This window comes from Bufo gargarizans, chromosome 1 (genome assembly GCF_014858855.1).
Source record: "Bufo gargarizans isolate SCDJY-AF-19 chromosome 1, ASM1485885v1, whole genome shotgun sequence".
NCBI classification, from domain to species: domain Eukaryota; kingdom Metazoa; phylum Chordata; class Amphibia; order Anura; family Bufonidae; genus Bufo; species Bufo gargarizans.
In genome coordinates, this window is record NC_058080.1 from 297130663 (window position 1) to 297144174 (window position 13512).

The window sequence follows — 13512 nt, forward strand, 5'->3', positions numbered from 1 at the left end:
ATTGAGCATCTTTGGAAGGAGCTGAAACATGCAGTCTGGAAAAGGCACCCTTCAAACCGGACACAACTGGAGCAGTTTGCTCATGAGGAGTGGGCCAAAATACCTGCTGAGAGGTGCAGATGTCTCATTGACAGTTACAGGAAGCGTTTGATTGCAGTGATTGCCTCAAAAGGTTGCGCAACAAAATATTAAGTTAGGGGTACCATCATTTTTGTCCATGCCTGTTTCATGAGTTTATTTTTTTACATAATTCTGTTGAAGCATGGTTGAAAAACAATGTCTGACTTTCATTGGTTAACATTTATAGAATTTTAATTTATTATTACTTTTGTCAGATTAAAGTTATTTCTGTGACCATTGTGACTTTTTCTTTCATTGACCAAAGGGTACCAACAATTTTGTCCACGTCTGTATATACCCATTTCAATTATTTATTTTTACCAGTGAAACCAATATAACATCTCAACATTCACAAATATACATTTCTGACATTCAAAAACAAAACAAAAACAAATCGGTGACCAATATAGCCACCTTTCTTTGCAAGGACACTCAAAAGCCTGCTATCCATGGATTCTGTCAGTGTTTTGATCTGTTCACCATCAACATTGCGTGCAGCAGCAACCACAGCCTCCCAGACACTGTTCAGAGAGGTGTACTGTTTTCCCTCCTTGTAAATATCACATTTGATGATGGACCACAGGTTCTCAATGGGGTTCAGATCAGATGAACAAGGAGGCCATGTCAGGAGGCCGCTGTGGAGTACTTGGACGCGTGTGATGGAGCATTGTCCTGCATGAAAATCATGTTTTTCTTGAAGGATGCAGACTTCTTCCTGTACCACTGCTTGAAGAAGGTGTCTTCCAGAAATTGGCAGTAGGACTGGGAGTTGAGCTTGACTCCATCCTCAATCCGAAAAGGCCCCACAAGCTCATCTTTGATGATACCAGCCCAAACCAGTACTCCACCTCCACCTTGCTGGCGTCTGAGTCGGACTGGAGCTCTCTGCCCTTTACTAATCCAGCCACGGGCCCATCCATCTGGCCCATCAAGACTCACTCTCATTTCATCAGTCCATAAAACCTTTGAAAAATCAGTCTTGAGATATTTCTTGGCCCAGTCTTGACGTTTCAGCTTGTGTGTCTTGTTCAGTGGTGGTCGTCTTTCAGCCTTTCTTACCTTGGCCATGTCTCTGAGTATTGCACACCTTGTGCTTTTGGGCACTCCAGTGATGTTGCAGCTCTGAAATATGGCCAAACTGGTGGCAGGTGGCATCTTGGCAGCTGCACGCTTGACTTTTCTCAGTTCATGGGCAGTTATTTTGCGCCTTGGTTTTTCCACACGCTTCTTGCGACCCTGTTGACTATTTTGGATGAAACGCTTGATTGTTCGATGATCACGCTTCAGAAGCTTTGCAATTTTAAGAGTGCTGCATCCCTCTGCAAGATATCTCACTATTTTTGCCTTTTCTGAGCCTGTCAAGTCCTTCTTTTGACCCATTTTGCCAAAGGAAAGGAAGTTGCCTAATAATTATGCACACCTGATATAGGGTGTTGATGTCATTAGACCACACCACTTCTCATTACAGAGATGCACATCACCTAATATGCTTAATTGGTAGTAGGCTTTCGAGCCTATACAGCTTGGAGTAAGACAACATGCATAAAGAGGATGATGTTGTCAAAATACTCATTTGCCTAATAATTCTGCACTCACTGTAATGCCTATTTGAATCCCCAAATTTTATTTCCCTGCACTTGTAAATCGCTTTTCTAGCAGTGCCCTAGCGCCTTCTGACATCTCTCCCTGCACTAAGATGCTGTGAAAGGATTCCTCCCTATCCTTTCCCTGCACTTGTAAATCGCTTTTATGGCAATGTTACACATAGCGCATGTGTACCGCCTCCTATGCTACATGCTAAATGAGGCATTAGTGTACATTTTGATCAAAAGGCATAAGCCCACTCACCACACCAAGGTTGCCTCTATGAGCGGATACTCCTCTAAAATTGGCGTGGCACAGCATGGCGACCACCAACGCTGTGGCACCAATTTGACAGGTGGCGGGACCCAGCAGTCAAACAGCACCCCTGCTGCCTGACTATGCCATACCTAGTACTGGGCCCCACCAACAGTGGCCCCCGTGCAGCACCGCACCATGTGAACAGTTGTTGAAGCTCACCTTACCTGAAGCTCTCAGGAACTCCAACTGAGAGCATGCTAGGTTAATTTAACCCCTCCTGCTTTGATCTCATCCCTGCTACTCTTGCAGAAAACAGCACTTAAAGGGTTTCTACCATCAGAATTTAACATTTCTCCCTGCAGACGTTTTGCTAAAATACACACTTTTATAATATGCTAATGAGCATATGAGGAATATGGCACCAGGAGCGCAGCCTTCACTCACTGCGCCTGCGCCGAATACAGAAGTAAACGGCGCAGGCACGGGATTTAACCACCTCCCGACCGCTGTACGCACCGATGCGTCCGGGAGGTGGTTGTTTAGTTCCTCCTGGACGCATCGGCGCGTCCTCTCGCGAGACGCAAGATTACGTCACAGCCGGCCCGCGCATGCGCATCGCGGGCCGGCATTTCGCAGAAGACTATTTCGTCAGCAGCCTGCCGGCCACGATCATTGGTAAATATGATGGGGTTATATGGCTGCTGTGCTCCTCTGCTCCTTCTTTTGGTCGGTTGGGTCCAGCAGAGGAGCAGAGGAGCACATCTACTGTGAGTACCCACCACACCACATTTAGCCCCCAGATCACCCCAATTAACCCTTTGATCACCCCTTTTATTCCCCCTGTCAATCACTAGTGAAAGGAAAAAAGTGATCAGTGCAAACTGTCACTTTTTTTTTTCACTGTTATTGACCGTTAGGTTTTAGGTATAGTTTAGGTCCCTTGGTTAGGTAGTTAGCGATCAGTTAGCGCCCAGCCCACCGCACCGCAGTCCGTTATTCGCTGATTAGCGTATCGCTAATCAGCATTTGTACTTTTATAGTATCTGAAAGTGATCAAAACTGATCACGGTCAGATCTATAATAGTACTAGTGTCACTTTAGTTCGCCCTCCACCCAAAACGCAGTGTTTGCCCGATCAGGCCTGATCGGTCGCCCACACGTGCGTTTGCCCACGCCCGCCCCACCGCAGTGACAAAAAAATTTTTTTTTTTGATCACTGCACATTCACTTTACACGCACTGCGGCGATAAAAAAATCAGTTTTGATATTTTTTATCAACCGCAGCGGCATCCGGTACTTCGCTAGCCTCCCATTTGTAAGACAGGCTTGCTTTTTTTTTCTTGGGTAGTCTCAGGGAATACCCCGAAATTTAGTTGCCCACATGTCTAACAGGGGGTATTCCTCTGAAGAGGCCTACAGGCTTCTGACCCAGTCGGATGAGGAGTGGGAACCCTCATCTGATGAATCCAGCGGGTCAGAATACGAACCTGTAGAAAGCAGTGGCTCTCTGACCCAAAGTTCGGACGAGGAGGCTGAGGTCCCTGATAGCACCAGGCGTACCCGGCCCCGTGTCGCTAGACCGCAGGTTGCGCAGGATCCGCTTCAAGAGCAGCAGAGTGGGGCTGGTGCTGTCGGATTACGTGGTGAGGCATACACCAGCAGCCCAGCCCTTCCTGGACCTAGTACCAGCACTGCCGTACAACCTGGTGAAGTAGCGAGCACCAGAAGGGCAGTTGAAGCTGGTACGGTGGCACGTGCAGTAGTGACCCCGTCGCAGCCACCGCAAATACGTGCCCGTAGAGCCCCTAGAATCCCAGAGGTGCTGGCAAACCCTGATTGGCAGTCCCCAACTTCAGCCGCACCCGTAGTTTTCCCTTTCACCGCCCAGTCTGGAGTTCGGGTTGAGACAGCTCAGATCGATTCGGCCCTGGGATTTTTTGAGCTGTTCTTGACTGCGGAGCTTTTAGACTTAGTCGTGGCAGAGACAAACAGGTATGCCACACAATTTATAACCGCTAACCCGGGAAGCTTTTATGCCCAGCCTTTCCGGTGGAAACCAGTCCAAGTTTCCGAATTTAAAACTTTTCTGGGCCTCCTCCTCAACATGGGCCTGACAAAAAAGCATGAATTGAGGTCATATTGGTCCACGAACCCGATTCATCACATGCCCATGTTCTCTGCTGCTATGTCCAGGACACGATTTGAGGTCATCCTGCGTTTCCTGCACTTTAGCGACAACACCGCCTCCCGTCCCAGGGGCCACCCTGCTTTTGACCGGCTCCACAAAATTCGGCCCCTCATAGACCATTTCAACCAGAAATTTGCAGATATTTATACCCCAGAGCAAAACATCTGCATAGACGAGTCCCTAATACATTTTACCGGGCGCCTTGGCTTCAAACAATACATCCCAAGCAAGCGCGCCCGGTATGGGGTCAAATTGTATAAGCTCTGTGAAAGGGCCACAGGCTATACCCACAAATTTCGGGTCTATGAGGGAAAAGATCAGACCCTGGAGCCGGTCGGTTGCCCTGACTACCTGGGGAGCAGTGGGAAGACAGTTTGGGACTTGGTGTCACCCTTATTCGGCAAGGGGTACCATCTTTATGTGGACAATTTCTACACAAGTGTGGCCCTCTTTAGGCATTTGTTTTTAGAACGGATTGGCGCCTGTGGTACCGCGCGAACTAGTCGCGTGGGCTTCCCCCAACGGCTCGTTACCACCCGTCTTGCAAGGGGGCAGAGGGCCGCACTGTGTAACGAAGAACTGCTCGCGGTGAAATGGAGAGACAAGCGTGACGTTTACATGCTCTCCTCCATTCACGCAGACACGACAATACAAATTGAGCGAGCAACCCGTGTCATTGAAAAGCCCCTCTCAGTCCACGACTATAACCTCCACATGGGAGGGGTCGACTTCAATGACCAGATGTTGGCTCCGTATTTAGTTTCCCGACGCACCAGACGCTGGTATAAGAAGGTGTCTGTATATTTAATTCAATTGGCTCTGTACAATAGTTTTGTTCTCTACAGTAAGGCTGGGAGAACTGGATCCTTCCTCAAATTTCAGGAAGAGATCATCGCGAACCTCCTGTATCCAGGAGGTTCCGTGGCCCCATCCACCAGTGTAGTTAGCCGTCTACACGAGCGACACTTCCCCAGTGTCGTTGCTGGTACCTCAAACCGACCGCCACCCCGAAAAAAATGTCGTGTCTGTAGCAGGAGTGGAATAAGGCGTGACACCCGCTATTTCTGTCCTGACTGTCCCGACCACCCTGCCCTATGCTTAGGGGAGTGTTTCCGAAAGTACCACACACAGCTACACCTAGCATAGGGATCACATCTCACCAGGATAGGCACACAGGGCTATTAGGGCCCATTCACTCACAGCTGCTGCAAACGTCTCCTTTCACATGGGACAAAGTGCATAACGCACTTCGCCACATCTTTGGGCGATTTGCGCTTTGCACATTGACCCATGGGGAAGGAGAGGTTTGTTCTATAAAGGTAAAAAAACAAAAAAAAAAACAAAAAAAAAAAAAAAAACAGGTAAGCAACAGGTTAATGTTTAGTTCCAAAAGTTAAAGTTACATGTTCTGTTCCAAAGTTAATAAAATTATTACGTTGTGGCCTGTTTTTTTTTTTTTTTTTGTCTTTTTACCTTCCAGGTGGACCAACCGATCGACCAGCTGCAGCACCGATGTGCATTCTGACAGAAGCATTGCGCTGCTGTCAGATTACACGCAAGTCGGTGTATGCGGCGCTGCAAGACGGGATTTTCTCCTCTGCAGTGACAGATACGTTTGCCGAGGCATACGAGCTGAGGAGGAGGCGGCGTTCCTATGCTTTGGCAAGCACTTTGTATATATATATATATATATATATATATATAAAAAAAATAATCCCGGCAATGATTTATTCATCCACATCGATTGATGCGAATGGAGAAATCTGGTTTGCCAGGGCATACGAGCTAAGTGGGTATGGATGTAGGGCGGAGCTCCTATGTCCTGGCAGACGCCTTTCCCCTCCATTTTTTTTTTTTGGCAGAGATTTTTTCATCCACATTGATCGATGCGAATGAAGAAATCTGTGCCGTTCATTTTTTTCTTTCAGCCCAGAGGCTGAACGGAAAAAAAAATCTCATTACCTGTATGCTCAATATAAGGAGGATAGCAGAAACTCCTAATGCTGGCCATACATGTAATGATTGCGGAGACCCTCAAATGCCAGGGCAGTACAAACACCCCACAACTGACCCCATTTTGGAAAGAAGACACCCCAAGGTATTTGCTGAGGGGCATATTGAGTCCATGAAAGATTGAAATTTTTGTCCTAAGTTAGCGGAAAGTGAGACTTTGTGAGAAAAAACAAAAAAAAATCAATTTCCGCTAACTTATGCGAAAAAAAAAAAAATTCTATGAACTTGCCAGGCCCCTCATTGGATACCTTGGGGTGTCTTCTTTCCAAAGTGGGGTCACATGTGGGGTATTTATACTGCCCTGGCTTTTTAGGGGCCCTAAAGCGTGAGAAGAAGTCTGGGATCCAAATGTCAAAAAATGCCCTCCTAAAAGGAATTTGGGCCCCTTTGCGCATCTAGGCTGCAAAAAAGTGTGACACATCTGGTATCGCCGTACTCAGAAGAAGTTGGGGAATGTGTTTTGGGGTGTCATTTTACATATACCCATGCTGGGTGAGAAAAATATCTTGGTCAAATGCCAACTTTGTATAAAAAAATGGGAAAAGCTGTCGTTTGCCAAGATATTTCTCTCACCCAGCATGGGTATATGTAAAATGACACCCCAAAACACATTCCCCAACTTCTCCTGAGTACGGCGATACCAGATGTGTGACACTTTTTTGATGCCAAGGTGGGCAAAGGGGCGCATATTCCAAAGTGCACCTTTCGTATTTCACCGGTCATTTTTTACAGATTTTGATTGCAAAGTACTTCTCACACATATGGGCCCCTAAATTCCCAGGGCAGTATAACTACGCCACAAGTGACCCCATTTTGGAAAGAAGACACCCCAAGGTATTCCGTGAGGGGCATGGCGAGTTCCTAGAATTTTTTATTTTTTGTCGCAAGTTAGTGGAATATGAGACTTTGTAAGGAAAAAAGAGAAAAAAAAAAAAATCATCATTTTCCGCTAACTTGTGACAAAAAATAAAAAATTCTAGGAACTCGCCATGCCCCTCACGGAATACCTTAGGGTGTCTTCTTTCCAAAATGGGGTCACTTGTGGCGTAGTTATACTGCCCTGGCAATTTAGGGGCCCAAATGTGTGAGAAGTACCTTGCAATCAAAATGTGTAAAAAATGCCCTGCAAAATCCGAAAGGTGCACTTTGGAATATGTGCCCCTTTGCCCACCTTGGCAGCAAAAAAGTGTGACACATCTGGTATCGCCGTACTCAGGAGAAGTTGGGGAATGTGTTTTGGGGTGTCATTTTACATATACCCATGCTGGGTGAGAAAAATATCTTGGTCAAATGCCAACTTTGTATAAAAAAATGGGAAAAGTTGTCTTTTGCCAAGATATTTCTCTCACCCAGCATGGGTATATGTAAAATGACACCCCAAAACACATTCCCCAACTTCTCCTGAGTACGGTGATACCAGATGTGTGACACTTTTTTGATGCCAAGGTGGGCAAAGGGGCGCATATTCCAAAGTGCACCTTTCGTATTTCACCGGTCATTTTTTACAGATTTTGATTGCAAAGTACTTCTCACACATATGGGCCCCTAAATTGCCAGGGCAGTATAACTACCCCACAAGTGACCCCATTTTGGAAAGAAGACACCCCAAGGTATTCCGTGAGGGGCATGGCGAGTTCCTAGAATTTTTTATTTTTTGTCGCAAGTTAGTGGAATATGAGACTTTGTAAGGAAAAAAGAGAAAAAAAAAAAAATCATCATTTTCCGCTAACTTGTGACAAAAAATAAAAAATTCTAGGAACTCGCCATGCCCCTCACGGAATACCTTAGGGTGTCTTCTTTCCAAAATGGGGTCACTTGTGGCGTAGTTATACTGCCCTGGCAATTTAGGGGCCCAAATGTGTGAGAAGTACCTTGCAATCAAAATGTGTAAAAAATGCCCTGCAAAATCCGAAAGGTGCACTTTGGAATATGTGCCCCTTTGCCCACCTTGGCAGCAAAAAAGTGTGACACATCTGGTATCGCCGTACTCAGGAGAAGTTGGGGAATGTGTTTTGGGGTGTCATTTTACATATACCCATGCTGGGTGAGAAAAATATCTTGGTCAAATGCCAACTTTGTATAAAAAAATGGGAAAAGTTGTCTTTTGCCAAGATATTTCTCTCACCCAGCATGGGTATATGTAAAATGACACCCCAAAACACATTCCCCAACTTCTCCTGAGTACGGCGATACCACATGTGTGACACTTTTTTGCTGCCAAGGTGGGCAAAGGGGCGCATATTCCAAAGTGCACCTTTCGGATTTCACCGGTCATTTCTTACACATTTTGATTGCAAAGTTCTTCTCACACATTTGGGCCCCTAAATTGCCAGGGCAGTATAACTACCCCACAAGTGACCCCATTTTGGAAAGAAGACACCCCAAGGTATTCTGTGAGGGGCATGGTGAGTTCCTAGAATTTTTTATTTTTTGTCGCAAGTTAGTGGAATATGAGACTTTGTAAGAAAAAAAAAAAAAAAAAAAATCATCATCATTTTCCGCTAACTTGTGACAAAAAATAAAAAGTTCTATGAACTCACTATGCCCATCAGCGACCTTAGGGTGTCTACTTTCCGAAATGGGGTCATTTGTGGGGTAGTTATACTGTTTGGGCATTGTAGAACCTCAGGAAACATGACAGGTGCTCAGAAAATCAGAGCCGTTTCAAAAAGCGGAAATTCACATTTTTGTACCATAGTTTGTAAATGCTATAACTTTTACCCAAAGCATTTTTTTTTTGCCCAAACATTTTTTTTTTATCAAAGACATGTAGAACTATAAATTTTGCGAAAAGTTTATATATGGATGTCGTTTTTTTTGCAAAATTTCACAGCTGAAAGTGAAAAATGTCATTTTTTTGCAAAAAAATCGTTACATTTTGATTAATAACAAAAAAAGTAAAAATGTCAGCAGCAATAAAATACCACCAAATGAAAGCTCCATTAGTGAGAAGAAAAGGAGGTAAAATTCATTTGGGTGGTAAGTTGCATGACCGAGCGATAAACGGTGAAAGAGTGTAGTGCCGAAGTGTAAAAAGTGGCCTGGTCATGAAGGGGGTTTCACCTAGCGGGGCTGAAGTGGTTAATCAATGGTGCATGGAACTTGGACATCAATCAAGAGGTGCGGGACGGGCAGAACAGAGGACCTGGGCGGGAAAAAGGGTGAGTAGATGGAGCCTCTAGGTGCTGAATCTACTCCCACATAGCATCTTGAGGCTCATTAGCATATTATAAAAAAGTGTGTATTTTAGCAAAACGGGCTGCAGGGAGAAATGTAAAAAGCACACTGTTATGTAGTGCTGACATTAGCACATCGCTAATGTCAGTCAGCTACATAACAGTAATTCTGATGGTAGAAACCCTTTAATAGCGCATGTGTACCGCCTCTTATGTAAGATAGCCGCCGTATTTATAGGGCTGTGACATCACAGGGCTTACTGGCTGTTGATTGGCTGCATGCATGGCATTATGGGTCAGCCCGCCTTTCCAGAGTTTCTTGCCCCATGTCCTCTCACGTGTAGCCGCCATTGTAGTTGCCATTTTAGGAAAAATTTCAATTTGTTACCATGGAGCGTGAGGAAATTTACATTTGTTGTGAATTGAATTTTTCCAGAAATTCATATCGAATTCCACTTCATCTGATTCGATTCACTCATCTCTAAAAATGACAACTTTTTTACAGTTTAAACCATAAGTTTACATAGACTATATAAAAAGAGACACATAACCATGTTTTTCTGACATGAAATCAGAATAAACCTTTCCTGTTTTTGGTCAATTAGGATTACCATAATTATTATTATTTGCCAAATGCCAGAATAATGAGAGAGAGATAATTTATTAAGGCATTTTTATTACTTTCTGCAAAGTCAAATGTTTACATATATTTAATTTATATTTGGTACCATTGCACTTAAACTGTATGACTTGGGTCAAATGTTCTGGATATCCTTCCACAAGCTTCTCACAATAGTTGGTTGGAATTTGGGCCCATTCCTCCTTCAAAACTGGTGTAACTAAGCCATGTTTGTTGGTCGCCTTGCTCGCACCGGCCTTTCCAGCTTTGCCCATAAATCTTCAAAAGGATTGAGTTCAGTGCTTTGTGATGGCCACTCCAAAACATTGACTTTGTTACCCTTAAGCCATTTTGTAACCAGTTTGGCAGTATGCTTCAGGTCATTGTCCGTTTGGAAGACCCATTTCCACCCAAGCTTTAACTTCCTGGCTGATGTCTTGAGATGTTGCTTCTGTATTCCCACATAATCTTCTTTCCTCATGATACCATCTATTTTGTGAAGTGCACCAGTGCCTCCTGCAGCAAAACAACCCCACAACATGATGCTGCCACACCCGTGTTTCACAGTTGGGATGATGTTCTTAGGCTTCCAAGCTTTTCCCTTTTTCCTCCAAACGTAACGATGGTCATTCTGGCCAAAAAGTTCAATTTTAGTTTCATCAGACCACAGGACATGTCTCCAAAAATGTAGGTGTTTGTTACTGTGTGCATTTGCAAACATTAATCAGCTTTTTTTTTATGTTTCTTTTGGAGTAATGGCTTCTTCTTGGCAGAGTGGCCTTTCAGCCCATGTTGATACAGTACTCGTTTCACTGTGGATATTGAAACAATCTTACCAGCTTTCACCATCATCTTTACAAGGTCTTTTGCTTTTGTTCTTAGGTTGATATGCACATGTTGGACCAAAGCACGTTCATCTCTGGGACACAGAACCCGTCTCCTTCCTGAGCGATATGATTGCTGGACATTCCCATTTTGCTTGTACTTGCGTATAATTGTTTGTACAGATGAACCTTCAGGTATCTTGAAATTGCACCCAAGGTTGAACCAGACTTGTGTAAGTCCACAATTCTCATCCTGATATCTTGGCTAATTTCTTTAGAGTTTCCAATGATGCTACACAAAGAAGCAGTGTGTTTCAGGTGTGCATTTAAATACATCCACAGGTGTGTCTTTAATTGAGTCAGATGTTGCCAACAAACAGAAGCTTCCAAACACATGACATCATTATATGGGCAGTCCAGAATTGTTTAATGGCATAGTAATCTTAGTGTAAACTACAACAGCAAAAGAATCACAGGTGGCACTACTGATGCGTGTTCACACTGGTGCGTGCCTGCACAAGCCTCTCGATACCTCCAAACTAAAACCAACAAGGTGGTGCACAATCCAAAAGATAAAGTCATTAAATCTTGCAAACTGAGATGAAGAAAAAATAGGCAGCACTCACCAATGGTTCATTTGCTTCTTTATTTCAAGCAGACAAGTGCTTCATGCGGCAAGGTAGCAGTTAGCCAGATTCACATACCAGTAGCGACGGCCGTTTTGCACACGAGTGATCGTGCTTCCTCAGGCCACTACAGGTGCACGCCCATACGTGCTGACCTCTTACCCCGGCATCAGGTGGCATGGTAACCCACAACAACCAGGCGCCGTGCACAGAAGAGATGATTGATCCCAGTTTGCTGGGATAGAGACTGTCCCATACCCAGTTCAGGGAGGAGACAAACACCACACCCTTTTGCAAAAAGAAGCAAAGTGGATCATTTGTACAGGAGCAACAGGTCAGCTTGGTCAGAATGACCGCAATGACTTAAATGCATTTTTGTAATATTGTATCTCTTTGTTGTAACATGTTTATCAATGTTCTCTTGTGTGCACGGCGCCTATTTGTTGTGGGTTACCATGGCAACCTGATGCCATGGTACAAAAGGTCAGCACGTATGGGCGTGCACCTGTAGTGGCCTGAGGAAGCATGATCACTCGTGTGCGAAACGGCCGTCGCCACTGGTATGTGAATCTGGCTAACTGCTACACATGAAGCACTTGTCTGCTTGAAATAAAGAAGCAAATGAACCATTGGTGAGTGCTGCCTATTTTTTCTTCATCTCAATTTGCAATATGTACACTTTTGACATTGCAGAAAGTAATAAAAATGCCTTAAAACAATATCTCTCTCATTATTCTGGCATTTGGCAAAAAATAATAATTATGGTAATCCTAATTGACCAAAAACAGGAAAGGTTTATTTTGATTTCATGTCAGATATTGAGAAAAACATGCATATGTGTCTTTTTATACAGTGTATGTAAACTTCTAGTTTCAACTATCCAGGACAAGTAAGGTTAGTTCCTTCCTAAGGAGGAAGTAATTTTGACACCTAGGTAAAAAATACACTTGGAATTACACTGAAATTTCAAGTTACATTGTAATAGTGAGGATATTACAGCAGGGGAAACTTATTTATCATAGTTAATATGTAATCTTGATAACCCAAATGTATCCATCAGATATTAGGTTGGGAAGGGATGTTAATGGTTTTTTAAGGTGCATAATAAATCATCAGCAAAAAATATGTTATAAAGTTTGTACTCTCTAGAGCAAAGGTGCACAACGTTTTCTGGGTGGGGGGCCACGTTGTCAGAGTGAACCAACGTCAAGGGACAATAAAAAAATAAAAAGGGATATTAAAGACTGAAATACTGTATTTATGGCATGTTCAACATACGGTATATACCATTAATGTCTAGTTACAGTTCCAGGACTCCCATCTAATGGCAGAATATATGAAAGATACATGTGAGCAGCCACAAGACATAGACATACAGTACAGACCAAAAGTTTGGACACACCTTATCATTCAAAGAGTTTTCTTTATTTTCATGACTATGAAAATTGTAGATTCACACTGAAGGCATCAAAACTATGAATTAACACATATGGAATTATATACATAACAAAAAAGTGTGAAACAACTGAAAATATGTCATATTCTAGGTTCTTGAAAGTAGCCACCTTTTGCTTTGATTACTTCTTTGCACACTCTTGGCATTCCCTTGATGAGCTTCAAGAGGTAGTCACCTGAAATGGTCTTCCAACAGTCTTGAAGGAGTTCCCAGAGATGCTTAGCACTTGTTGGCCCTTTTGCCTTCACTCTGCGGTCCAGCTCACCCCAAACCATCTCGATTGGGTTCAGGTCCGGTGACTGTGGAGGCCAGGTCATCTGGCGCAGCACCCCATCACTCTCCTTCATGGTCAAATAGCCCTTACACAGCCTGGAGGTGTGTTTGGGGTCATTGTCCTGTTGAAAAATAAATGATGGTCCAACTAAACGCAAACCGGATGGAATAGCATGCTGCTCCAAGATGCTGTGGTAGCTATGTTGGTTCAGTATGCCTTCAATTTTGAATAAATCCCAAACAGTGTCACCAGAAAAGCACCCCCACACCATCACACCTCCTCCTCCATGCTTCACGGTGGGAACCAGGCATGTAGAGTCCAACCGTTCACCTTTTCTGCGTCGCACAAAGACACGGTGGTTGGAACCAAAGATC